The sequence below is a fragment of the Equus caballus genome, chromosome 19 (assembly GCF_041296265.1).
Source record: "Equus caballus isolate H_3958 breed thoroughbred chromosome 19, TB-T2T, whole genome shotgun sequence".
NCBI classification, from domain to species: Eukaryota; Metazoa; Chordata; class Mammalia; order Perissodactyla; family Equidae; genus Equus; species Equus caballus.
Window position 1 is genome coordinate 25,573,070 of NC_091702.1, and position 26,878 is coordinate 25,599,947.

Sequence of the window (26,878 nt, forward strand, 5' to 3'; positions counted from 1 at the left end):
GTTAATATTGTTTACTGTATCTTTGAACATATTTTTTAAAAAGGTAGTTGAAAGTTAATAATTTGTAATTTTATCTGTAGAAAAGTTTTTACAGTGTAAATGCTTCTAATCTATTGCTATGGATTCATCTTACATGAAATAATTTAGTTTCCTATATTGCCAGTAATGTGTGATTCTATTCTCTTATTAAATAAATACTTTCTGGATATAAATATAGTTGTACACCTAAACACACACACATCCATCCATATAAAATGAAAATTTGTACCTCTTCTTAGAACCTCCTTAAGAAGCTATAATTATTACATTACATATATTTTTACATTACATAGCAATTCATAAAAATGGTAAGTATTTAGTTCTATAAAATGTTCATTAAAAATCTTTAAAATTTATGTTGATTTTTTGTTCTTTAAGGCAATTGGAACTTAAGGTTATTTTGAATATGAATGTGAATTTTACATATGAATTATTGAAATTAAAAAATGCAAGCCCACATGTGTTATCATTAAATGTGATATAGCATGTGCACCTTGAAAATTGTTTCCATAAGTCTGGCATGTATGATATATGGGAAAGGAGATCTCTTTCTTTAGAATATCATTTAAGCTCTCAAAAATAAACTTTATGTAAAAAGACAGAGGTGTGTGTTAGTCAGTTGAGAGTTCTCTTTCATTAAGATCTAGATGTCTATAACTTTCTTTTAGACCATAACTATTTATTCAGATTATTTTCCCACTGTTTTGTCTTAATGGCAATTAAATTCACTTTGAATCTAATTACAGAACTTCATGTTATAATTTTCAAAAGATTCTCTTCAATAAAGGACTGGAATATATAACCACGAATGGTCCATGAGGATTAAGATCTAACAGGCAAGTTTTGGTTGGTGTGTTCGCTATTTAAGCTTGAGAAGGAAGCACAGTTCAATGGGAAGCGCAGTGATTCCAGGTAATGTTTATGAAGTGCTTTGCACCTGGAGCCCTTTATAACTGTAAGAACTATCTGAGTAGGATGAGCCTTAGCAACACTTAGGTGACTGCCCACAGAAGACTTTGTTAGCAGTTCCTATGGCATCACGGCACAAAGAAAGTCCCTAGCCAGCAGCTCTCATTTTTTTGTGCTTGTTTGTGCTCTGTATTTACTGTCTATGGGTATCCCTTAGAGCAATCAGAGACAAAGCAATTACTTCACGATGTTGATTTGGTCTCGATCAGGTGCACCCCCAGTAGAGCTGTAATAACATTCAGCACAAAGTGGCGAGACTGAAGTCATGCTTTGCCTTTCCATTCTGTCCTGTCTGTGGGTTGTCGTATCCTAATTCGCATGACTGGAGATTTAGCATATTTGTATACCTACTTTGCTAAGATGACACAACTGAAGCATGCAGGGCAGGCAAAAGAACTACAAACATTTTTAACAGGTCCCACTTCATCTTCATTCCACTTCCATTGTGTTATGGTTCTCATTTCACTATTTTCCCATGTGTAAAAACATGGGCAAAAATGAAGACGTAGCAGGATTCTTTAGGGAAGATTTATTAGATAAATAAATAGGATAAAGTATGTAAAAGTTCATGGCATGAGTGTGCCCAATATGTAAAAACTATTTAAAACTGGGTACTATTCATATTTAAAATACACAACTGAATGTGTGTTTGGAACCATAGTACTCTTCTTGGCCACAATTCACATGAGGCATTCTAAAATTCAGATAATTTTCTTTTCCTAACTGTCTTCCATATTTTAATCATTGCTGAATTATAAAGAATGCTTTACTTTTGAATATGTGCCAATGTCACAAACGTTTTAGACTTTTATACTTTGCCAGCAAATGCTTCCAAACAAAGTCTTCGCTTCAACTGACTCTTAATTTTACTCTTGGATATCTAGCCCAATCCATATGTACTCCAGAGAACTTTCCTTAGATCCAAACACTTTCTATTTCAAAAACATCATCACTAAGGCTTGTTGCAGCTCATGAAAGCAGTTCAGCTTAAAAAAAAAAAAAAAAAAGAAGTATTCTTTTCCTCTTTATAAATTCCAACACCTAAAATAATAAGGTTAAGATTTATTTTTCCAATAAGAAGAATCAACTCCTTTGCCTAGGGTCACTTGCCTTTTCTCTCTATTTCTTCTGTTGTCCCTTTTAGGAACTAGTTTGCAAGTATTTCATTCAGGAATAAAAAAGTAAGTGTTTTTAATGCTAGTGAATACATTTGTCCTGCCAAAGGAAGTTGCTATTGGCTACAGAGCTAATTCTTTTGGCAGAAGCTTGATTCTTATTGTTTGCATACAATTAGTGAGTTGGATGCCTGTGAGAACAAGATAATTTCTTAAAAAAAAATCAAAACAGCTACAGATGGACCACAACTACAGATACAACATCAGCAATTTATTTCACAGCCTTTTAACTCACTATATTCTGTTCTCCAATGTCAGTACCATCATCTCTTTAATCCAAGACTGCTGGTTATTCTTTATAATTAAGATAGCTCTTTGAAACAAATATAACAAAGAAAACATATGATATAGTCTAGTTACTCATATTTCAGAGGAAGTTCCAGACTCCAAACCCCCACTGGCTTTTTCAGAGACTTTCAGTGAAGAAAGATTCTTCCCTGGATCTCTGATACCTGCCAAGCTTCCAAATTGTCCCTTTAGTGGCTCTAAATAAATTGTTGCTGTATGTATTAGTCTGCCTAGGTTGCAATAAAAAAATACCACAGACTGGGTGGCTTAACCACCTGATGTTTTCTCACAGTTTGGAGGCTGGGAAGTCCAAGGTTAAGGTGCCAGCAAGATTGGATCTGGTGAGAGCTCTCTCCTGGGATTGCATAAGGCTCCCTTCTTGCTGGGTGCTCACATGGCGTTTCCTTGGCACACGCATATGGAGAGAGAGAGCAAGTGAGCTTTCTGCTCTCTGGTATTTCTTCTTCTGTCTCTCTCTCTTTTTTTTTATTGAGATATAATTGACGTAACATTGCATTAGTTTCAGGTGTACAATGTAATGATGTAATGATTTGATATTTGTATATATTCCAAAATGATCACCACAATAAGTCCTGTTAACATCTGTCACCATACGTAATTATAAATTCCTTTTTCTTGTGATAAGAACCTTCAAGATCCACTCTCATAGCTACTTTCAAATATGCAATGCAATATTATTAAATATAGTCACCATGCTGTACATTACATCCCCATGAATTATTCATTTTATAACTGGAAATTTGTACCTTTTGACCCTCTTCATTCATTTTTCCCATACCCTACCCTCCATCTCGGGCAACCACCAATCTATTCTCTATATCCATGAGCTCATTTTGTGCGTCTGTTTTTTGTTTTAAATTCCAAATATAAGTGAGATCATATAGTATTTATCTTTCTCTGTCTGACTTATTTCACTTAGCATAATACCCTCGAGTTCTATCTGTGTTGTCACAAATAGCAAGATTTTATTCTTTTTTATGGCTACGTAATATTCCATTGTGTATATTCCATTGTGTGTATATGTATACTGCATTTTCTTTATCCATTCATCTATTGATAGACATTTAGGTTTTTTTCCAGGTCTTGCCTATTGTAAATAATGAACATAAGGATGCACATATCTTTTTGAATTAGTATTTTCATTTTTTTGGATAAATACAGATTTCCCCTGCTATCTGAAAGTAGAGCATTCTTATGAAAACTTTAGTAAGCTGAAATAGTGTAAAGAAGCAATTATCAATTTTTTGGAAAAAATTTTTGAGCATTCCCAGTCCCCAAAAGTAACCTACCAAAATAAATCAAAATAAAGCCCAGATGCTCACAGACATAGTTCAAAACTATGGTGGCTTGAAGCCAAGATGCTGAGTGCAGTTCCCAGGGAAGGTGCTTGGAGGTGCTACTCTTGCTGTTCGGTGTGGGTGCTACCTCTCTAACTGCTTGCTGCAAAACGAACGCTGAACACTGTTTTCTCTTTTCACCTTTTTTTGTGAAAGCAAAAATCCTTTTTGGATTTCTTTCAGTTAGTGAAAGCAGGTACTAGTGTAGGCTTTTCATGAAAGCAAAATGACATAAACTGAGCTTTTGGATCGCAGAGGAAATCTGTACCCAGAAGTGAAATTGCTGCATCATATGGTAGTTCTGTTTTTAATTTTTTGCAGAGCCTCCACACTGTTTTCCATTGGTTACACCAGTTTGCATTTCCACCAACAGTGCACAAGGGTTCCTTTTCCTCGCCAGCACTTGCTGTCTCTCGTCTTTTTGATAATAGCCATTCTAACAAGTGTGAGGTAATATCTCATTGTGGTTTTGATTTGCATTTCCCTGAGGATGAGTGATGTTGAGCACCTTTTCATGTACCTGTTGTCCATCTGTATGTCATCTTTGGAAAAATGTCTATTCAGATCCTCTGCCCATTTTTAAATAAGATTTTTTTTTGTTATTGTGTTGTATGAGTTCTTTATAGATTTTGGATATTAACCTCTTATCAGATATGTGACTTGCCAATATTTTCTCCCATTCAGTAGGTTGCTTTTTCATTTTGTTGATGCTTTGATTTCTCTTCTTATAAGGACACTAATCCCACCTAATCAGAGTCCCAAGTATATGACCCCATTTAACCTTAACGACTTCCTTAAGAGGCCCCATGTACAAATACAGGCACACTGGGGGTCAAGCTTCAACATATGAATTTGGCAGGAACCAACAATTCAGTCCATAATGGCCAGTTTAGCACCTAAATTTTAGATTTTCAAAGGAGTGCTGCTATTCATATCAGCAATGAGTTTTATATATTTAGTTCCAAAGGGAAAAATTAAAGTTCTCTCAGTGTAACGTGGTACGGCTACTTTGGAAAACAGTTTGGTCATTTCTTAAAAAGTTAAACATAAGCTTACTTTATGACCAAATAATTCTGTTATTAGGAATCTACCCAAGAAAAACAAAAACTATGTTCACAGAAAGATGAACACGAATGTTTACAGCAGCGTTATTCAGAATAGCCCCACGCTATAAAAAATCCAGATTTCCATGGATGAACCTCAGAAACATTATACTAAGTGAATGAAGCTAGATGCAAAAGGCTACATATTGCATGATTGTATTTTTATGAAGTGTTCAGAAAAGACAAACTTATAGAGAGAGAAAGGAGAGGTTGTCTAGGGCTGACGGTGGGAGCAGGATAAATTGCAGAAGGGACCCCAGGGAATTATGGGAGGATGATGGAAATATTCTAAAACTGGATTGTGGAGATGGTTGCACAACTCTATAAATTTATTTAAAATCATGGACTTGGATACTTGTAATGGGTGATTTTTATGGTAGATAAATTATACCTCAATAAGGCTGTTTAATTAAAAAAAATTAAAGTTCTCTCATATAAAATATGTGTCCCTGTATCATTTCTGCACTATCAAGTCAAATTCTTGCTGGTTTTCAGCAAGATTCAGTTCTATTCCACTGAAACGAACTTTGACTTCTGGAACTCATCAGTGCTGTCTTCAACCCTTCTGCTTTCAGGGAAGGATTCTCCTCTGTAAATATTACTTACCCTAGAGGACTTAAATTTCCTAGTATTTCTTTATGTGAAGTATTTTTCTCTTCTCTTATCAAAGATCCTTGGCATCCAGGTCACCTGACAGATGCACTACAAAAGGAAACGTTGATGAGAGTATAGGCGTTGCAACATGGTATAGATCAAAATGCCTGGGCTGTTGGAATGAGAAAATCCAGGATTCAAATCCTGGCTCTACTTCATGCTAGCTGAGTGATCCTATCTAAGTTATTTAACTTCTCTGAGTTTATCTCTTCATCCCTAAAATATGGATGACAGTGCAAGATTATTGGGAGTACAAATTAAAATTAGTGGTAGAAGTTTTTACTGCAATGTCTGTAGAATTATTTATATAGCCTTTGAGTGTTAAATGTGTTTTTTCTGTCATTCCTGGAAAAGCATTTCTTTAATGTATGGTATAATTCGTATATTTTACTAATTCAAAAGTACACTGGCTTTAGCTTAATGGAATTTCTCTCTGTAATCAAAGAAAATTATTGAATCGTGACAAAGTATAGTGACACAATCAACAGCAAAACTGTTATTTTGAGTATAATGAACACATCAAAATAACTTTGAGGGCAATATAAGAAGGCAGCTCATGTCAAATATTTGTTGTATGATTTAAGTCTTTTATTCAATGTTACAGGCTTGAACGAACCTATAGCATTTAATGATTAAATGATACAATCTGCTGATATGAGCCCTTGTGGGAAGCGACTGGTTGGTTTCACTCTAATTCATTTTTGAGAGGTTCTTATCACAACCAATCTGGGGAAAAAGAGAGTTCAGAGGATTCCTATTATTTAAAGATAGGACATCAGCAGTCACTTGAGATTTATAGGAACAACATAACAGAAATAAGGATTCAAATGTTGAGTTTATAGAATCCTTCCCCACAGCTTACTAGATTTTTTTAAGGTATGAATACGTTTTTATTCTTTCAATAATGGAGACTAACTTTGCCACAATGCGTGTGTTTGAAATGTTCCCAATCCATTTCTTAGCATTCTGCTAAAGCTCTGTAATATGTTCAGGTTTTTGTTTATCTCAGTCTGAACTTTGTATCAATATTAAATATGAATCCTTCAGCAAGTTAAGGGTCTTATGACACTGCACAACCAAAGTATGGAATTCATTTTCTATTCAGTAGATTTTTAAATGCCTTGTATGAAGCAAAGCGAACAAAGAAAAACAAAAAAGAAGCTTGCTCTTGAGAAGTAACACTGCTTTCTGAGTTTTGGCTGCCATGTTTGCTCATGACATAAAAGCCTTGTTTCTATGAAAGTTTATGGCTCATGAAGAGAAACAATGAGATGAAACAACTCAAATTCCAACATGGTTGTTAGCCTGCTTGTCTTTTTTTCATTCTAATGATCTAATAATAAAATGAAGATAATTGTGTAACTGCTCTTGTGCCTATGCTCATTTTGAAAGAGTTAATTAATTTCAATGATTGCCCACTATCCTGAACAGCAGAGCCCAAGTTGTCTAATATCGATTTTTCAGACATCAGCATGGCCTTTCATTATATGGAGGAGGTAATGAAGGAAAAAGCCAATGCCCGGATGGATGGAATGTTTATGACATTGTTCTTTATTTAACATATGAGCTTAAATTAAGAGGGATTTTTAAGACTTGTTGGCAGCAACCTCCTGCCACAAACCCACACCCCATATGGGAGCTTTGGACTTCAGAGATGAAATGAACTGTTAAAATATGCCACAGTAATAATATATCATTGCTCACTTTTTTTCATCTTTGAGATGAAAAAAAGATCTTGAGACTTTGACTATGTATGTGATTGTAAAGATGTGATATATATATGATTTTTTATGGTGTTATACACTTAAAAATGTGAATATTTTTTATTCCTGAAATATCTGTCGGTAGTAGATATTTGAAAAATATTTTGGCCACAAACTTTCAGGTTGTAATCTTAGCTTAAGAGGACACAGGGAGTTATAGTCTTGTATCAAGTACCATAATCATTAGTATCAAACTGGTGAGGAAGCTCATAGCAAAACTCATGCCATTCTTGCTACTGGGAAATGAAACAGAACAAAGGAAAAGTAGGGGAAAAAAGCCATTTTATTGAAAGGCCATCATTTTAATTTATTTTGCTACTTTTCAGTTTTTCATTAGATCATTTATATATCTCTAAATGTCTTTGTTACTTGGAAATAGCAAAACAATGCAAAATTACAATATTTATGGTGAAGGACACGTGTTTTTACAGTCTTGGATTGCACGGTGTGTTCTTTGTGATTGTTGAAAGAAAGTGTTTTGGAAAATCACTGGAAAATCACTTTTGAAAATCAGAGAAACATTCATCAGCCAGAGAGATTTCCTCTTACCCAACAATATATAGCAATACTTCAGAGTTAAGCATTATGAAACAAAGGGCACTACAGTTGTGTGTTTTTTTTTTTAAACCCCTTTTAAAGCACTTCAAAGTGTCAGATCAGTTGCCACATTGCTTTAGACTGCCATTATTTTCCTACTTTCTATTTTCAAGATTTGGCTGATGCCTGCGATAGATGCTGGAATTTAGATGATTCCCTGTGGAAGGAAAATTAATATGAAAAGGAAAGAAAATAATATGTCTTTTGTGTGTCTTAAATGGCTTGCTACTGGCATTCTTATGTCCATTGAAAGAGGCTTTAGAAATTGTCCGTTGCAACCCCCTAATTTTACGTGTAATATGACTGAGCTACAGAGTTTCGAAATGGCTTGTCTAAAGTCATTTGGCTAAAGTCGCAAAGCTAGTTAATAACAGAGCTGAGCGTCAACTCCCAAAATACTGACTTTTAGTCTAGCATACTATTAACTATTCAATATGCTATGCCTTCTCAGGCTAAATATCAGATAAGAGAGTTTTCCTTAGAGGTAATAACCATCTGAGCATTTGGCTACCATCTCTTTTGTTTCCTGCCAAAATTGTGAGGCAGACACAGGCATAGGCCATCTATTCAAAGGCTTATGAGTGGAGGTTCAGAGAGTCTACTCAGAAGGCCAGTGTTTTTCTTTCCTGGTAGAAATCAAGCCATCTTTTGTTTCCTCATTCTACGTCCCACTAGAATTCCAGGATTCTGAGTACTTGTTGAAGAACATTGTCTTTATGAATGCACTATTCATATAATTATTTAAGTGAATAAATAATAATGGGATCCTAAAAACCTATCTAATTTTAGATTTAATCATTGCAAATTGTATACTGAAATCAACTGTAGATCTCCAAACATCAGATAAATAGAGAAATAAAAGGCAAAAACAGCATTCCATTTTTTTAAAATCAAAGAATTTTTATTTTACTACTGTTTGTTATAATATTGACCTAGTTTTCAGAATGAAGATATTAAAATCAATTGTCAGGATTTCCCCTGAACAGAATACAGTTTTCTAAGTGGTTACTGATTGAGGTTTGGATGAGAAGAGAAACTGGCAAACAGGTCAGAAAAGTATACACATTTACTGGTTTTAATCAACACTTTAGAATTTTCTTCTTTACTAGTGTTGCCTGGTTACAATCTCTGCCAAAGAACTCAATCTAATAGATATGTGGGGAGAGAAAAAAAGTGAATATATATATTTTTTAATGTTTTATTTACAATATAGATATATTGACTCATTCCTTACAGACAAAAGTTGTGATTCTTTGGAGGAAAGTGACAGATCATAAACATTTCAGCATTCTAGATTCTGAAATTACCCTCTGCAGTTGGATTGCATGAAATTAACCTTTTATCATAGCACCATAACCTCAGAGATACTTTTTCATGTATGCAACCCACACTTGCTGCGGTTGCTGTAGATTATGTCATCCAAAAGCAGGTGTTGCCATGGGTTACGCAACCCAAATGACAGAATCACAATATAGTCTTTTCGGATTTTCATAGGACTTCCTCAAATGTAGCTAATTACTCTATAGGAAAAATATCTGACATGAGGGAAAATGATCTGTTAAGCTCACTTATTGGTCGTTAAGAGTGATGTATTGTTTTTCACATTGAAACTGTGATGGTCCCTTGCCTTGCTTTCTTCCTTTCGTTCAAGCAGAGATTATGGTTAGCCGGTATTGAGGAACATGGAAAGACTTAGTAGATTAATAGGTAAAATACTCAACAAGGTAGAAATTGAATATAATAGCTCTTCATACTAGACATAAAATATATCTAAGTCAATTATGAAACCATAAAAAGTATTTCTGAGTTCAGAGAACTGAAAAGTATTCAGAAATACTTTTTATGGTTTCATAATTGATTTAGACATATTTTATGTCTAGTATGCAGAATAAATAAGCCAGACACTAGAAAATGTATAGATACAGCCAAGCAATTTTGATTTCAAAAGTTTATTGTAATTTGGATTCAACACATTATTTTTTAAAGTAAAGTTGCACATCTGTCTTCATTTAACTTCAAAATTGTCAAAGGAGTGTTTCCCAGGGTATCCTACAAATAATTATTTTTCACAGAGTTTATCATTTTCCTTATTCTACTTAACCAAAGATACTAGCTCCACACAAACAACACACATACACATTTATATTTGCTATATTCTGGATTTACAAAGCTGAGGCTGAAGAGTGTAGATGTTAAGGCTCTGGGCACAGATGTGATTTTTAATCCTATTTCCATTATTTAGTAACTATGTCACTTTGAGAAATTTAGTTTAACCCTCAAAATCTTTGCTGCTTCATCTGTAAATTGGTGATAGTAATAATATCTACCAGATAGGGTTGTTGTGAAGATCATATGCCTCTCACATAATAAGTAATAAATGTTAGTTAATATTGTATATTTATTGATAGAGCCTTTAATATTTTTATTCCTCCAAAGTTTGACTATGAATAAAAAAAGCCAAATGGAAACATTAATATATCCCAGTGAGTATGGCATAATTTTTCTTAATGGGTCATCAGATTCATCACAGCATTTTAAGGAAAACTCAAAATTGCGTTTAGATTTTTTAAAACCATACCATCTCATCCCTTGCATGGTATAGGAGTATACTCAAGAAAGTGGTCATTATTTCTTGATAATTTACAACATGTAGTCCATTTTATACTTCCTTAAATTTCTCTGTCTGCCCATTGCTTGCTTTTCTAGTTATTGGAATGTTGGATCACCATAGAGCAAATAGTATAGCAAACAGCAAATAGTCTCACTGATAAATTCAGTATTTTGTAGTTTAAAAGAGAAAGCAAACATTCAACTTGGTAAAATTGAATTGATTAAATTCAGTATTAAATTTAAAATATTCAGTTAATAAAGTCTTTCTTAGAAGTTTGACGTTATTAAAAGTAAATTAGGTGAATTCATTATTTTATAAAATTTAATTTGATCTTGAGTTTGCTGTATCCCACTCAACTAGCTGGCCAAAGAGGAGCTAGATTTCTATGTGTAGCGTTTGGGTTCTTTGTCTTTTAATGCTCGGTTAGTCAACGTGTTTCCAAGGAAAGACAATTCAGTTTTCGTCCAGGTACTGCCAAAGACAAATTTGGGCAATGGGTGGAGTCTGCCTCGATCAAGATGAATCTTAATATTAATCTTGTAGTGACTGAAAAAGATTCACCATGGTACTATGTCAAACTCTTAAAACATTCCAAAAAGATGTTGTGTTTTCATTTTGGGGTGCTTTGCATGACAGAAAGAGCTGTATTATTCTTGATTATCAACAAGACAAATAATGCCAAATAATATCATAAGGTTTCTATAACCTGTGTTATGTAAGAAATTTGCAAGAATCAGAATAAAAGAGAGGATTTTCATTTTGCCTGCCTATCTGTTTACCCATCTATCTGTCTCTCTAGATCATAGAAGCATGAATTACTAGGGATGATAATGGGGATCTGTATCTTTGGTAATCTTTGTGTAATGCTAGAATCAGCTTTCTTCATGCTCTAAGATAAGTTACTATTCTCAAGCAAAGTTCTTGTTTTTATTGTATATCAGATACTCTCATAATTTTTAAAGTATTACTCTTTGCTAAACTTTTATACTAATTAGGAAAAGAAACATTATTCTATTATTTGTTATGAAAAAGAATAACATAGCATTAAGGTAAATTTCTTTATGAAATATAGGAGTCTAGTGAATGGTCTAATGCATTAGAAACTTGATTATTAAGAAGAGGTCCAACTCTTCAAATTAAAATTAGCAGAAGATTTGGAACTTTTGCTTTATATTTACTGAAATAAATTGCTATATATAGTATATAAGTTTTTTAAAATCTGAAATTTGTTCATTTGGTGGTGGTATTCGTAATATTAAAGAATACCCAATTTCAGTAAAAATATTAAAAAATACCTTGTTTTTGACTGTAGTATCAGGCCAGAAAAAAGTACCTAGATAAGTAAAGTGATATTTGAACGATGTATTTTCGTGAGATAACAAGCCTCCTTTTAAGATTAGATTGTTTACCACTGTTTAGGAATAAAGTCTATCTGGAAGAAACAAAATGAGGGATACGGAAGTGCACAATTTGTTGAGCAATAACAATGGCAATAGGCAAAGCAATTCTTGGAGAATTTCGAGTATTTCTCCACTCTTAAATGTTATAGAATTTTCTGGTAGCTTCTAATTCCATCTCCTAATCATTCATTCTTGTAAGTAATTTTGTCTTTGTGCATTTACATTAATTCACTCGACTGAAATAGCCTAGTCTAAAGGAAGGATAGGAGGACCTTTTTAGACTTAAAGAAGTATAATAATATTGGTTAAGACTTTGTTTGGTAAAACACAAAATTTTTGGGAATCATCTGGTTTCCTCCCGAAATTTGCTTTTCTCTTGGATGTAGATGTATTTTGTGTATGGCATTTCTAGTACTCTATATCTTGAAGCCAAAATTGATTCATGCTTTCATTAAGGAGCAGAAACAAGGACTATTTTATAAAAAAGCAAGCTTCATTAGGGAAGATTTTTTTCTTTCTTTCTTTCTTTTTTAATCTCCTACACTAATAATCCTCAGTGCCTGGAAAAGAGCCTTACAGCTAAGTATATACATGGTACATCTGCTGAAAGGATTCTAAATAAAATATTCATATATTCTGAAGATCTCTTTAATAGAGCTAAAAAAATCAGTGTTTCCTCTTTTTTTGTATATTAAACCAAAACAGTAACAAAGCAGTTTTTAATTTGAATGAATGGTCAAAATTTATTGAACTGAAACTATAAGCTTTTTACCTGTTCCTTCCCACTTAAAGCACCATAAATTATTGTCAGGTTGACTTTCATTTGTATTAAATAAAACTAATTTTGGATGGAGATGAAAAAATATAATTACTTATACTCGACTAAATGGTTTGAATTTTGTTCCCTTTCAAAACCCACCAAAAATTTTACCTCGTTATATTTCCAGCTTAAGGTGATGGTTCTTTTACTAATTTCTTTTGACACAGTGAATTTCTCCCTCTTCATTTTGATGGTCTCTTAACTTGTATTTTCATCACCTGGGTAATGCAACTGACAAGTATGTATATGAACACTGACACATCTCATCGATATATATTGTAGTCAAAGAGAGTAATTTGCCCAAAGATCATAGCCTGCCCAGCAATTTATCTCACACCTGCCCAGCCAGACACAACAGTCTAGCTCATCCATCAAAGTTCATGATGTAAGCTCAGTGGAATTTGAAACTTACAATAAGAAAATGAAATTGGCTTAATCAAGATTATGTGGGAGATGACATAAAACATACAGTTACAAGACAATATTTTAAACCAATTACTTGTCAACATTAAACATTCAAGTTAATTTGCAAATAGATATCCTTTTAAATATGTTTTTTCACATTATGACTTCAGAACAACTTTTTATGGATTTCAAATATAATAACATCCCAACATAAAAACTTGAATTCGTAGAAACACCTAAAAGTCTTCAAAATCTTTCAACTTAGAGTTATAAGCTAGGGGATTGATTCCTAAATACATAGCAAGAAAGACTGCAAATAGAAATCTTTGTTTTGTTTCTGTGTTTCCATCACATTTTCATTGTTTCATAGAATTCAATTGCTAGAATAAATTCTGGTATTATTCAATCCTAGCACAATAAACTTAATACTTTCTAGTTTATTATGGTAGCATTTTAACATGTTTTAAATGTTTTAATTCTTTATTTTCAAAATCTTATTCCCCACAATGAGCACTTGAAGTAGACAGATGATGGTATCCCTGTTTTACAGATGATGGTATGCCTGTTTTACAGATGAGAAAACTGAAATTTGGATACGTTAAGAAACTTGTTCAAAGTCACAAAACTGGCTACTAAAAATGCCAAGAACAGAATCTAGATCTCCTAAAAGCAAGATTTTTTTCCGCAATTCAAGACTGCCTTCTGTGGTACTTCTGTGTTTCAGAAAGAGCTGAAATGTGCCTTGGAGACCATGTGGTCTAATCTACCTGATTTTACAGATAGAAAATGAAGTTCAGAGTGAGGGGCTAGAAGTAGGATGAGAACTCATTTTCCAGATTCATCCACAAGGTACTCTTTCTGCAACAACAAGCTTCTCCCCAAATACTTGGTAAGGTACTTGCTCATGTGAGAGCATGCAATTTTGTTGTCTCTGTTTTAGCACTCATAATATAGAGGCAACATTTTCCAAACAAATCGTTCTAACCAGGAGATGATAGATGATGATTTCTTTAAGTGCCTATTCTCAAAACTTGTTCATATCCAGGCACCACTCCGACAAGAAAAACTTGCGGTTTGAAGTTTAAATGAAAAGCATCATTCTTATGCACCATGAGCTGACTGAAAAAGTTCAATTTTTTTTTTACTCTTTATCTTAGCTTTGTAGATAGCAGAATTAGTCCCTGGAGCATAACTATATAGTGAAAGAAATATTACTACAGGTGAACCTGAAATCTTTAAATATTGGTTTCAGCTTACAGTGGAAAGTTTTTCCTCCTTGGTAGTATAGATTACATTTTAATATAGATAAGTAGGTGGATTAAAAAACCAAATCCTATTTTTACAAAGGTTTAAGAAATTAAAGTTTAAATAATATTAATGATAAGATCTTAATTATATTAGCATTTGATTCAAATAATAGAACTGAAGTTAATTGATCTATTTATTCCTAATATAACCATCTTTAGATTTCATACACATGTAGTACAAGGTACATTTTTGACAAATTAATATGACATGATGTGGTAAATATCCTAAATTCCAGTTTTTCAAATGTTCCCTTTTATGTAAAACTTAATGGAACTTAAGCCTGTGCTGGCAAGGAAGAAGGGGGAGAGATCGGAAAGGATTAAATTGACTCACTTCTCTGGGTCAGGTGCTTTGAACTCTAATATTTCAGAGAATGAAAATATGAACAAAGATCCTAATTGTTATACATTTTAAGAGTTCAGTAGATATCTTCGTCTGTGAATGAGAAAACTATTCTAACGTCTGCTTAGCTTTGGAGATCAGAAGAGGGAAACGATGGCTCACGTCCCCTGATGGGATTGTGTTCTGTTGCTGAGGTATTCTCTGTTTCATAGAGTGTTATTTTCATTGATGCCAGCGCAGAGAGAGTAGGTCACAAAGATCCAGTATCATAACTTTTGTGTAAATAGCATCAGATTGAGCAGCCAGAAGACCACTAAACAGGAAGTCAGGAAATGTACGACTTGATTTTCCCTTGTCTTCAAGATTCTTCACTGTCTTCAGGTGCTTACGTAACTTCGGGTATCTGTTTTTTTCAGTTGGAAAACGATGAAGTTAGACTTGAGGATGTGTTTTCCTTTCCACCTGTGAGTCAATCATGAGGGAACACTCAGAATATCTGTTTGAAGTGTTGGAGCTTTTGATACCCTTGAAATCTACCATGGTTTCTATTCAAATATGATTCATATTAATACAGTTCATTTATCCTGTGCCTAATTGTTGGGCAGTCACTGCATACTGGACCATCCGGCCTGCAGTGTGGAAAGGGCACCAATCACCATATAGCACTGCTAGGTTGCAGTAATTACAGTGCTTTAATACTGCACTCTCCTTCAACTGGTAAGAATTACTGTACTGTCTCTTCAGATGAACTATTTCATTAGACAATATGTGACCTCTGGTTGGAGCTCATTATTCTAATAATTACCCAGTTAGATGGAAAAAACTGATTACCTTAGTCTTTTTAGCACCATTATTCCTTACAATGAGATTTTGTTGCTGCTGCAGTTACTAAAATGCCATAATATCCCTTAAGTTTGGCTTCTGTAGCTCCCAGAGAGAGAACTGTTGCAGCATTTGATAAGTTGTATGCCATGGCCACAAATCTTTTTTATGCACTATTGTTTGCTCTATTATGATAACCTTAAGAATAGCATCGTAATTTTATTTAGTATTGCAGACTGCTTTCACTGCATTTTCAGATATTTTCATCTTTCAAGCACAAAAATAAGACTGTCTAAAAACTGCAGCTGTACTATATGTGAATGAGTTTTGGTCTTGTTTAAGTGACCACAGAATAAATAACAGCAATCATACAGTACAAGGAAACATTAATGAGGGGAAAGAAAATGATACTTCAAGCCATTCCTGTAACTTTGTATTGTTTGTTTCTGTATACAAATCTCAATAAGATTTCTGTTCCTTTCTTGCCGTTGCTGTCTCCTTTGCAACTAATTTCTGCTCAATAGGTTTTGCTTTAGTAGCCTGTTGGTAGTGTTTGAATATAAGGATTATGTTTTTTTCTTTTGACAAAATCACCAGATTGCCTCAGTGTTCAATTTGGTATAATGAATAACTAAAGACCAAGAAAGACTTGGATGCAGTAAAAGACTAGTCTTATATCTTTCTGCTTTGATATTCTTTTTTTCAGATGCAAATTCTGTGACTGTTAATAACCAACATTTATAACAGCTATTATTTATTAAGGAGTTACTGTGTGCCAGGCACTATATCATGTGTTTTATATTATTATTTCTGGTGGGTGCCATCCCTATTTAACCAATGGGTAACAGAGCCTTAAAATTCTACTTTGACACTTGAAATTTATATAATGTTATAAAACAATGTTACTTCAACACAAAAAGCAATTTTAAAAATCTTAAAAAAGGGGAGCTGACCCCATGGCTGAGTGGTTAACTTTGCGTGCTCCACTTCTGCAGCCTAGGGATCGACAGTTCGGATCCTTGGCACAACCTACACATTGCTTATCAAGCCATGCTGTGGCAGCATCCTACATAGAAGAACTAGAATGACCTACAACTGTGATACACAACTATGTGCTGGAGCTTTGGGGAGAAAAAAAAAAAAAAGAGGATGGTTGACAACTGCTGGCTCAGGGCCAATTTTTCCAAACAAACAAACAAACAAACAAACAAAAAATATTCTACTTTGAGGGAATTAACCAAAGTTTAGGAGAACAGGTTATTCTATTATAGTCCATTCACATTAGAACCAAAGCATATCTTATTGCTATATATTCCCTCATGCTCTTCTAAATCCCCAAAGCAATTAAATAAGAGGAAAAAGTGTAGCCTAAACTAAGTATGGGTTATTTTAGTTTTTATTCATTGCTAGTTATGAATTTCATGTGAATTAAAGGTTCTTAATGACTGACAACTTTGAAATCATGTGACAATCTATTTTAACCAAAGTATAATAATATAACATCCAGAAAGTTGTGCCTTTCTTAGCCCCAATGGTCACTTATGACAGGAGTTGTATCATAATGCAAAACCTTTTGTGGCCTCTGCAAAGGGTTCCTGGTCCCAATTCTAATGTGTATGTAGAGGTTTCCACATACCTACAGGTAGCTCTTGGAGGCCAGCAGGGTGTCTGAGACTTCAACTCAATTCTGACACTATCGACTCAAGATAGAATCAAATTCCAAAGGTAAAGGGCTCAGTCCCACAAGACTGCCCTCTGCTTCGGACACTAGTCTCAAGCCCAGGTCGTTACCTATGCTTCTGATAAACCAGCTATAGACTAGAGATCCCAATGACCCCCACCAAGTCAGGATGCCAATGGCAAGTCCAGGTTGTTACCTGTACTTCTGATTGACTGCCTTTAAATCAGAAGTTCCCATGACTCCTTCCTTAGATTTGATTAATTTGCTAGAATCACTCACAGAACTCAAGAAAACCCTTTTACTCACTCAATTACCAATTTATTGCAAAAGGATATTAAAGGATATGAATCAACAGCTGGATGAGTAGATACGTAGGGCAAGGTCCCAAACCAAGCAACTTCTGTCCCCTTGGAGCTGGGGGCTCAGCATGATGACACATAGAAACGTTCTGGTTCCCCTGTGTGGAAGCTCTCTGAAACAAAAGGGCCCACGAGCTGTCTTTTTTAGATGTTTATGAGAGCTTCGTTACATAGTTGATGACTGACTAAGTCATTGGCCATTGGCTACTGATTCAACTTCAAGTCCCTCTCCCCTCCCTGGAAATGCACTAGGGTGTGAGGAGACTGAAAATTCCAATCCTCTGATCACATGGCTGATTCTCCTGGCAATCAGCCACCACCCTTGGATGGGGTCTGAAATTCACCTTCATTAATATAAACAAGACACCCACTTCACCTTTATGGCCCTGAAGCTTCTTTAGGAACTGAGGACAAGAGACCAAATATTTTTATTATTATTACATATTGTAATATACATATTATACATATTCATTACATATTGTAATAATATTATTACAAAAGATGCTCCCATTGCTCTTATGGCTCAGGAAATTCCAAGGGTTTTGAGAGCTATAAGTGGGAACTGTGGATTAAGACCAACAATATCTGAGAAATATATTTCAGTCATCTGAATGACCAAATATGTACATTTCTTATAAATCACAGTATTGCAGTCTGTTATGTTGGAATCGCCTTCAAAGCTTTCATCACATTCTTTAGAACTTCCCCAGTGATATGCATATTTATTCATTGAGGATGAAGACATTTTTTTCAAACTGGTCAAAATTAATCAAATCAGATATCCGTAAAATCCTCACTGGTATACTTGGCATATAAAATATTCAGTAAATTTGAATTTTGCTATTATTGTTGTTGACAGTAATATTTTAAAGCTGTATCTGTTAACTACATTGAATGACCAAATTAGGAAATACTGTTTGTAGCACTGGGAGTAATAAGATTAATTTTCTTATTTGGCTTTAGAATGCCTCTAAAGGCAGCTCCAAAGGAGAAAATCCAAAATTTCTTTGATTAGTGGCAGTATGAGGTAAATGTGTAATTTCTCAAGTGATACAATAAAGTACACTATTCACTTGAATAATTAGCCCTATTCTGTTGTGTCACTCTTTTTAGTGCTTAATAATAGTTTCACAATAAATAATAAAAAAATGAAATAATAACATCAAACACCTATGTAGGCTTACTGTGTCCCAGGTACTGCTCACTTTATGTCAATTCATTCCCTCACAACTTTATGAAATAAGCTCTATTATTATCATCCCCATTTTACAGATGAAGAGAGAGAGGCACATAGCTGAAAGATAACTTGACCAAGGTAGCAGAGCCAGCAAGTGGCAAAGCTAGGATTTGAACCCAGACAGTCTGGCTCCAGAGTCTATACTCCTAATCAAAACTGGGGACAACTAGCAACAACCACTTTAAAATAAAATAGGAACTCATTGACATAACGATTATAAAGTAAAGTTTAAGAAGAAACTTCCTTAAGTTGACTTTAAAAATTATATCTTTATGTTTTAATCAAAATTAGTAACACATTCAGTTAGATTTTATATTCCTATAATATATATATTTTCCACTAATAGGCATTTTAAATCCAGTAAAACATATAAGTTTTGTTTAAATGGAATAATGGAGAAACACCCAGTTGTTCTTGACCCGTGGCACTTTAAAATAGCCATACAAAATGGACCAGCATTTTGGAAAACGATGTTTCTTTACAAACATTGTTATTAAGTACAACACGCCTGAAGAATGTTATAAATAAAAAATGTTATTTGTCTAATTTTCAAAAAATATACTTGAAAGACATTAATTTTTAGGTCGATGGAGAAATTAAATGCAATTAAGGAACAATTTTAAATATTTCTAGTACGTATGTAAACTAGCTTATTTTGAACTTGCGAGCAATGAGTGGCCTCTAGTTGTAAACAAAAAACAAATTCAAAAATTTAAACTATAAACAATAAAAAGATATTTTAAATGTATCTCTCAGGAAAACATTAGTTTAGTTTAGTTTTAAATAAATGAATCATTTTACAATTTCACCCATGATTTAGGACTTGTAAATTTGTAAGGTTTTACTGAGTAAGTCAAAAAACTAATTTGAGCTTTTTCCCCCCTTACTTTGTATCTACTATGAGTTTCTGCAAACTGTTATTTCCATTCTTTTGAAATTAAAATATGCTCTGAACTATTTTTCTGGATATATCTGAAACTTGGGTACATGAATAAGCTTCTAAATTATTTGAAGAAAAAAGTTTGTGCTTTCCCAGGAATAGTATTTATTTGTATGAATTAACCTAGTGCTTTTCACTTTAAGTTGCTAGCATCTGCCATCTTCCCTCTTAATGCTAATTTCAGATATACTGGGATTTGTTGTTAAAGTAATGTTAACGTGAGATATCTATTTGTTGAGATAATAAAGGGAATATTACTTACATATTTTGATTCCATTATGAGTCAATCTTAGCTGTTTTGGCTGGTTTCTTGTTTGTCTGAAAGAGTTAATCGCTCAAAATCTTACATGAGCCTCTCCCTGGAGATGTGTTTCCAGATTCTATAATCCACTTTAAAGAAGACTCTAAAATGTTGACAGCTTGCTAGAAATAAATAGCTAAATTCCTTTGCAACTATTTAGAAAGAAAGAGAATATCTTATTGGAAAAAGTCAAAATTGTGTACACTAAATTACTATTTTTTTATTTTTAAAGAGAAAATTATGTGTCTCCAAAATTCAAACTACTTTAAGCTCTCATCCATAACAAGAGTGATTTTACTATCTTTAAAAAAATTTTTTTTTAAAGCTTTCTTTTTTTACTGGAATGAATCACTGAAAATATCAGTGATTGTTTGATTAGCTTAAATTATTTCAATTCATTACTATGTTATAATATTGTTATAATGCAAACATTTGTTCTTAGATAATGTCTCCTGAAATTACTTCGTTTCCATTTCTAAGGCAATGTCTAACTATGCCAAGCTTTGAATCTATGATTTGTTTTATTAAAATGCTACCAAAAGAGATCACTTTTGCCCACCTTTGGAATGCTGTTATTTCAAGATTTAAACGTAACTTTAATTACCGAAGCCTGGTGGAGCAGGAGTTGCTGAGGGAGGGAAATCTTGCTGAATTAGAACTTGAACTAGAGTCAAGAGTTAATCATTTTTAGAAACTGTGCTGGCTTCCTAATGTAATGGTGCTTGGTTGAAACTGCCAGGAACACATTTCCATCTTAACCCCATCCAGGAACACTGGTTTCTGACTCAATCATAAGTGCCAGACGATGAGTCGTGTACACAAACACTGAGTCTGGCTTTGCTTTACTGTTCTTCTGCTCAGATACTTTTCTAATAATGGGAAGTTGATCCTCTTTTCCATGAGTTCTATGGAGAAAAATAATTCATTAGTACCTGTAAATGAAAATCCTGCTGAACAAGACTGCTTCGTCTTGGCACCTTGGCAAAGGAAACAGGGTGGATATTTTTCTTTTTTTTCAGAAAAAGGGAAAATACTGCATAACCACTTATGGAGCTCATTACAAAGTCAGAACTTCAAAAGGCTGAACTAGCAGTAGAAGGAAATAACCAGTTAGGATTTATAAATGGAACTTTGAAGTGAAATGAGAGAATAGGACTTATAAACTCAATCAAAATGGCATGGGTCCAAAAACAGTGATTTACAAATCTGTCATTTTTATCCCTGAGGTGCACAGGAAAGATTTGTAAATCAAAAGTATTTTTAATTTAGGGTTTATTGGCATGATTTTTGGTTCTTCTAGATTTTATAAATCTGCTGATGGTCTTGTAAATATAGCAAAATTCTTGAAGTTAATTTAAAGTGTATTATATACAAGCGATTCTGAGGTATGTAAACTATTTTGTTTATAGATTGTTTTCCTAAAATTCTGAGATTCAAACTAGAGAGTCATCCTCCTTAGATCTCCTCAGTTATATGTTAATTTGGTACTTCAAAGCATAGTTATCTGATGAGGAATGTTAATGAGTTTTGTGAAAATATGTTTAATTTTTCATATTGAGCATGAATCTGATCTTATAAGGTTGTTCCCCTTTTAATACCTTTTTATTGTCTACTCTATGCTCATCTGGCTCACTGCTGTCATCACCTTCTAACTTTATCTTATCCACACCATGTATCCTTTTAGCAGGCCGACTCCTTTATATTCTCTCTTCTAAGAAGAAGGCTTCGGCACAGGTCTTTAAACAAAATTCACGTTGCAAAACCATCTTATTTTGAACTGGACATTGTTTTTCTTGCTGAATAAAGAGGAAATCAGAGCATCATTTTCAAACTGAAGAAGATGGCAACTATGTAATATTATTCATGAAAAACAATGTTTCTGCACTTTTATCAGTCAGTAAGATTTATTTTATAATAAGTTCTGCCAAAGACTTCATGCTGTGATATCCACATATCAGTACAACCATAGAGTCTTGGAGTAGAGTTGGATGTTAAATTTCAACTGGTTTTAAATATTAATGACTTTAGCTTTCTAAATCTTTGTGTGTGTTTGTGTAAATTTGATAAAATCACTCAAATAATTTTAATTTAATTTGCTCTTTTCAATTACTAAGATAGCCACAAGATTTAAAATTCTGAAGTTACCAAAGGGAAGATTGTGAACAGTCTCCTCATGTCCATGTTCCCTAATCATCCTGTTTCTCTTCTCATGGAAACCAATGTCAATAATACCTTCTGATAGATTCTAACTATAATAATTTTTATCAATGCAAAGGAGTATAAAGATTAAAATTTTTTAAAGTTAATCCAAATTTCACCTTCCCAATAGACATTGTTAATAGCTCATGAACAATAATCTCTCAATGAAAATATACTGCTGAAAAATAGAGATACATGAATAAATAGGAGTATTTTAATGACGTAATTGTTTAACATGTTGCATTAAGAAAAGAGGCATTATATTTAATTTTGATTCATTATAAGATATAATTTCTGAAAGAGCCCTATTATGTTGAGGAAAAAAAATCTTAAAAAAATTTGAGAGCTTGGATTCATGATGTTCTTTTTGCTACCTGTTTCAATTTAAGATGCATCCATTAACCCCCTGCTTGTAAGATGTTGAAAAGAGCATACTTACTGAATCTTCCTCTGAGCCTGAAACCTTGATTGCTAATATTTATTTTTGTTGTTGTTGTTTATATTATCAAGCATACATTTTGTTTTGTAATAGTAATTTCCAACTGTTTGCTAATTTGGTTTTTTTAATTGAAATGGATTCAATGCTGAACACCAGTTTATTAGCACATTTGCTTCATTTCTGAGTGTTTTTTGAATAATCTCTCATTTGGCTGGATTTGTTTTTTAAAGATTGGCACCTGAGCTAACTGTTGTCAATCTTTTTTTAATTTATTTTTATTGTTTTATTCTTCCCTTCAAAGCCCCCCAGTACATGGTTGTATATTCCAGCCGTGAGTGCCTCTGGCTGTGGCATGTGGGACGCCGCCTCAGCCCGATGAGTGGTGCCATGTCCGCACCCAGGATCCAAACCTGCAAAATCCTGGACCACCCAAGTGGAGCGCGTAAACTTAACCACTCGGCCATGGGGCCAGCCCCTGGATTTTTATTTTATATTTTAACAGCCATTTTATTTTTTACGTTTAAAAATGCAGATCATTTAAGCAAAATTTTACATGACATCATATTTATAAAATAAAGTGCAATTTCCACTTAATTCAGTCTTTGAATATATTTTATGGGAGGGTCAGATGTTGCCTTGAACTGTTTTATTTCAAAACACTGCACATTTTCTTTTGTGAAAACACTACCCATATTTTCTAGTACAAAAAAATCCCCCTAAAAATTGTTTCAGGAATGTAGAGATATATTCAACTTAAACAGCAAAAAAATGAACTATAGTACAGCTACACTGCAGTCATTTCTGCTTTTTAAAATAACTTTTATGTGATAACATCCAATATAAACAGCAATGATGAAAAACAGACATCTACATACACTTCCAAAGCCTTATTGAGAATATTCTATTGGCACAAGATACCAATCACAGGTGCAGCCACAGTTAGCAGCATATGCATATGCCTGTTGGTTCATACCATGTGCATATTTGGAACATTAATTCCATATTGCTGAGTGCTATCATAACCATTCGGGTAATCCCCTGTTGAATTACCAGTCCTCAAACTGATCTGTATATCAACAAGCACAAAATGATTTTCAAACACTGATGTAATTTGCAGCACTGTAAACACTATTTTGAGTTTTTGCCCCCAAGTCTCTATTAAGCAGACTAGAGTAACTTCTGTTAAAATTTTCCTTCTATCTAAAGGTATTAAATCCGCTCCTTTTGTGTGAACAATGGGCCTAATGGTCATCCTTCATGCCTCCTCTACCCCTGGAATGGCCTGAACTTCTGTCTTTGACCAACTGAAGCAACTTGGGCTTAATTGCTTGGTTGGCTTCATGACATAGATAAGCTCACTTACTAGCTTTATGTTATTAGGTGTGAAGAAAGTATTTTAGTACTGTGAGCGGGTCTTCCAATTAAAGGAATATAATACTCTGAGGAGTTAGGTAGTCATAATCAATGACAAATCTTGCACATCTAGCCATCTGAAAACCATATCTGTACCAATCAGAATAGGAACTTTTCCATGTTTGAATTAATTTAGAACCCAGTCATGTTCCTGTTAACTCTCATCACCATGGATACCCATGGAAGGCCACTCTCTTCTCATTTGTCTGACAAACTTATCACATCTTCTTTTGGTTTCAACAACAGAAAAAATGGCTTTATTTTCCTTCTCATTCAAGATCTCATCCATTAGTTTCCATTAATTTTTTCTTCCTTGTATGTATGTCATTATATACATCCAATCTGAAAAAGATTGCAGTTTTCACTAGTTCTAGTGCACTACAGTTTATACGAGTATAATGTTTCAGGACGTGTTCAGCAAGCTGTCTTATTTCTTTTGGCCAAGTTGCATTCTACATCAGGGTTTGCCTATCAGGACTTAACGGTCACATGATCCTGTATCGGGTAAAAGCCCATATCAGGCACTCCTTACGCTGCATCAAGGACAAACTAGGTTGTTTGTCTCAGATTGATTTTTCTCACAGACTGAAAGTCAATCACTTTTCCTGGTGTTGGAATACACATTTCCTAACCTCTCTCCAAATTACATTTATGGTCCTTTGGGAACATCATTGTAGATGCAAGTAGACTACAAATAATATGTTTTATAGTATTCAGCAGCTACTCGCTTTACCTGTTTACCTGTTCTTCAGTCGGCACCAGCACCATACAAATAGGCCTATCCTCTCTCTCTCTCTCGAAATGGCTGCTGATTGACATGGAAGATGGCAGACAGTAAATAAGAAGTTTTCTCAAATCCACCTAAGCTACTCCAATTACATCCAACCTGTTTAGACCAACTGGAGACACTTGAGTTGGAAAGACAATGAGCTCCGTAAAGTTCTGTCCTATAGTTACATCCACGATATTTACTGGGTAGTTTGCTTTGTGGAAATTCAGGACTGGCTTTGGGCCGTTATGACCTCTAACTGTAATTTTCTTGTTTCTTTGGTGTGCTTCTAACTTCTTTGCTGTTTCCAGCCGAATTAGTGTGTTCTTGATAAAAATTCTTCTCAGATTTGGGCATCTCATCAAGATTCTTCTTCTTTTTAACTAGTTTCTCCCCAGAGTTTCCATACTTGTTTCTAGAAAAGGACATTTCCAGACTTCCTCCTAATGAAGGTGCGTCAAACCCTGTATCCTGGCCGCAATCTTGGTCATCCCAGTAAGCAAACATGATGTCAATAGTTGTGGTTGACGAGAAAAAAGCTGGAGGGAATCAAGTGTAATGAGTCCCTGGAGGTGGCTTCAGTAGCAGTGAAGACTTGAGGGGGTGGATGTAGTGACAGCTGAAGAAGAGCAACGATGAAAACTGGAGCCATGTGACTAGAGACCAGTAAAAATAAGGAAGGTTATTTTGATTTTTTAAAAAAGGTTTATAAGTACTTTGGTCTTCAAATTCTTGTATTTTTGAAGAAACCTGTGTGTTGTCTTTAAAGTTGAAGGATCACTGACTCTTTTGTTATCATAATTATGATTAAATCATTAAATTTATTAAAATTTGAATATGGATTTCTAGGGGGTGATAAATGGTGTAATGGTGTGTGTGTATATGTACATACAAGAAGCACCCACAGCAGGGTCACATGGGTAGGAGGATAGATCTTAGAGAATCAGAAACTGCCTGTTATTATAGTTTATCCTTCTTTTCCCCATTTTTACTATCCACTCCGGGACTGCCTCAACTAATTTTCTGGGAACTCTAGTTCAATAAACCCGTGAACTTACTTTACAAGTAACCAATATAGTGTTTTGTAAACTCACAAACAAATATTTGAGATGCCTTGTATGTGTATTTTTAATAACAAGACTGTGTCTTCACAGGCAAAGTGAAGTGAAGGAGAGAGTTAATGAATTTAATTATTATAGATGGCCAATCTGAATAGTTCAAGCAAACATTATCTTTGCACAGTAGGAAATTTTTCTGCTTGAATTACTCTGATAATTGACTCAGGTCTCCACTTTACCTGAGTAGGCGGTCTTCAGCCGTCTCTCTGTATTCACAGTAAAATTAGACTTGACTGAAAGACTCAGCCTCTCAGCGATTTTGTGGGGAATGTGGAAGGTTCAAAGGGTTAGACAGAGCTGGTAGCTGGGCCACTAAACAACAAAATGACAGCATCGTTGTACTTTTGCTTAAAGTGTGTGCTCCCATCTAGGTGGGTAGCATTTTTTGTGGTCTCCAAAACAGGCATTTTTTTTAACATTGGAAATATTTTTTTAAAAAAGAGTATTTTTTAGTAGGGAACATGATATTCTGCTTAAACTTGATATTTGATAAAATATAATTGATTTCAAGTGAAAAATAGTGGCTTATTGCCGTCTCCTGCTCCCTGACCCGGTGACATGGTCTATCTACTTACGACCCTGTGATATCATTTAACAGTGGAAAACACAACAGGAGCTGTAGAAGGCGACCTTCAGAGTCAGCTCTAAGAGAGTTTTGTGCTGAATGTCTGCTACTATGAGTATTCGTTGTTGGTTTTGGAGGAATACACCTGATAAAACACAATTGCTTTTAGAAAAGGAAGTGAGATTTGAGATATAGGCTAATGG

General features: G+C 34.2%; 1 protein-coding gene and 1 pseudogene across 11 annotated transcripts in view; one reads left to right on the top strand and one right to left on the bottom strand.

The window, feature by feature from the left end:
• Window positions 1-26,878, top strand: part of NAALADL2 (N-acetylated alpha-linked acidic dipeptidase like 2) — a 1,279,597-nt gene that overhangs the window by 1,127,509 nt on the left and 125,210 nt on the right. The window lies entirely within an intron of this gene.
• On the bottom strand, window positions 23,698-25,499 carry LOC102149740 (probable ATP-dependent RNA helicase DDX5 pseudogene; annotated as a pseudogene).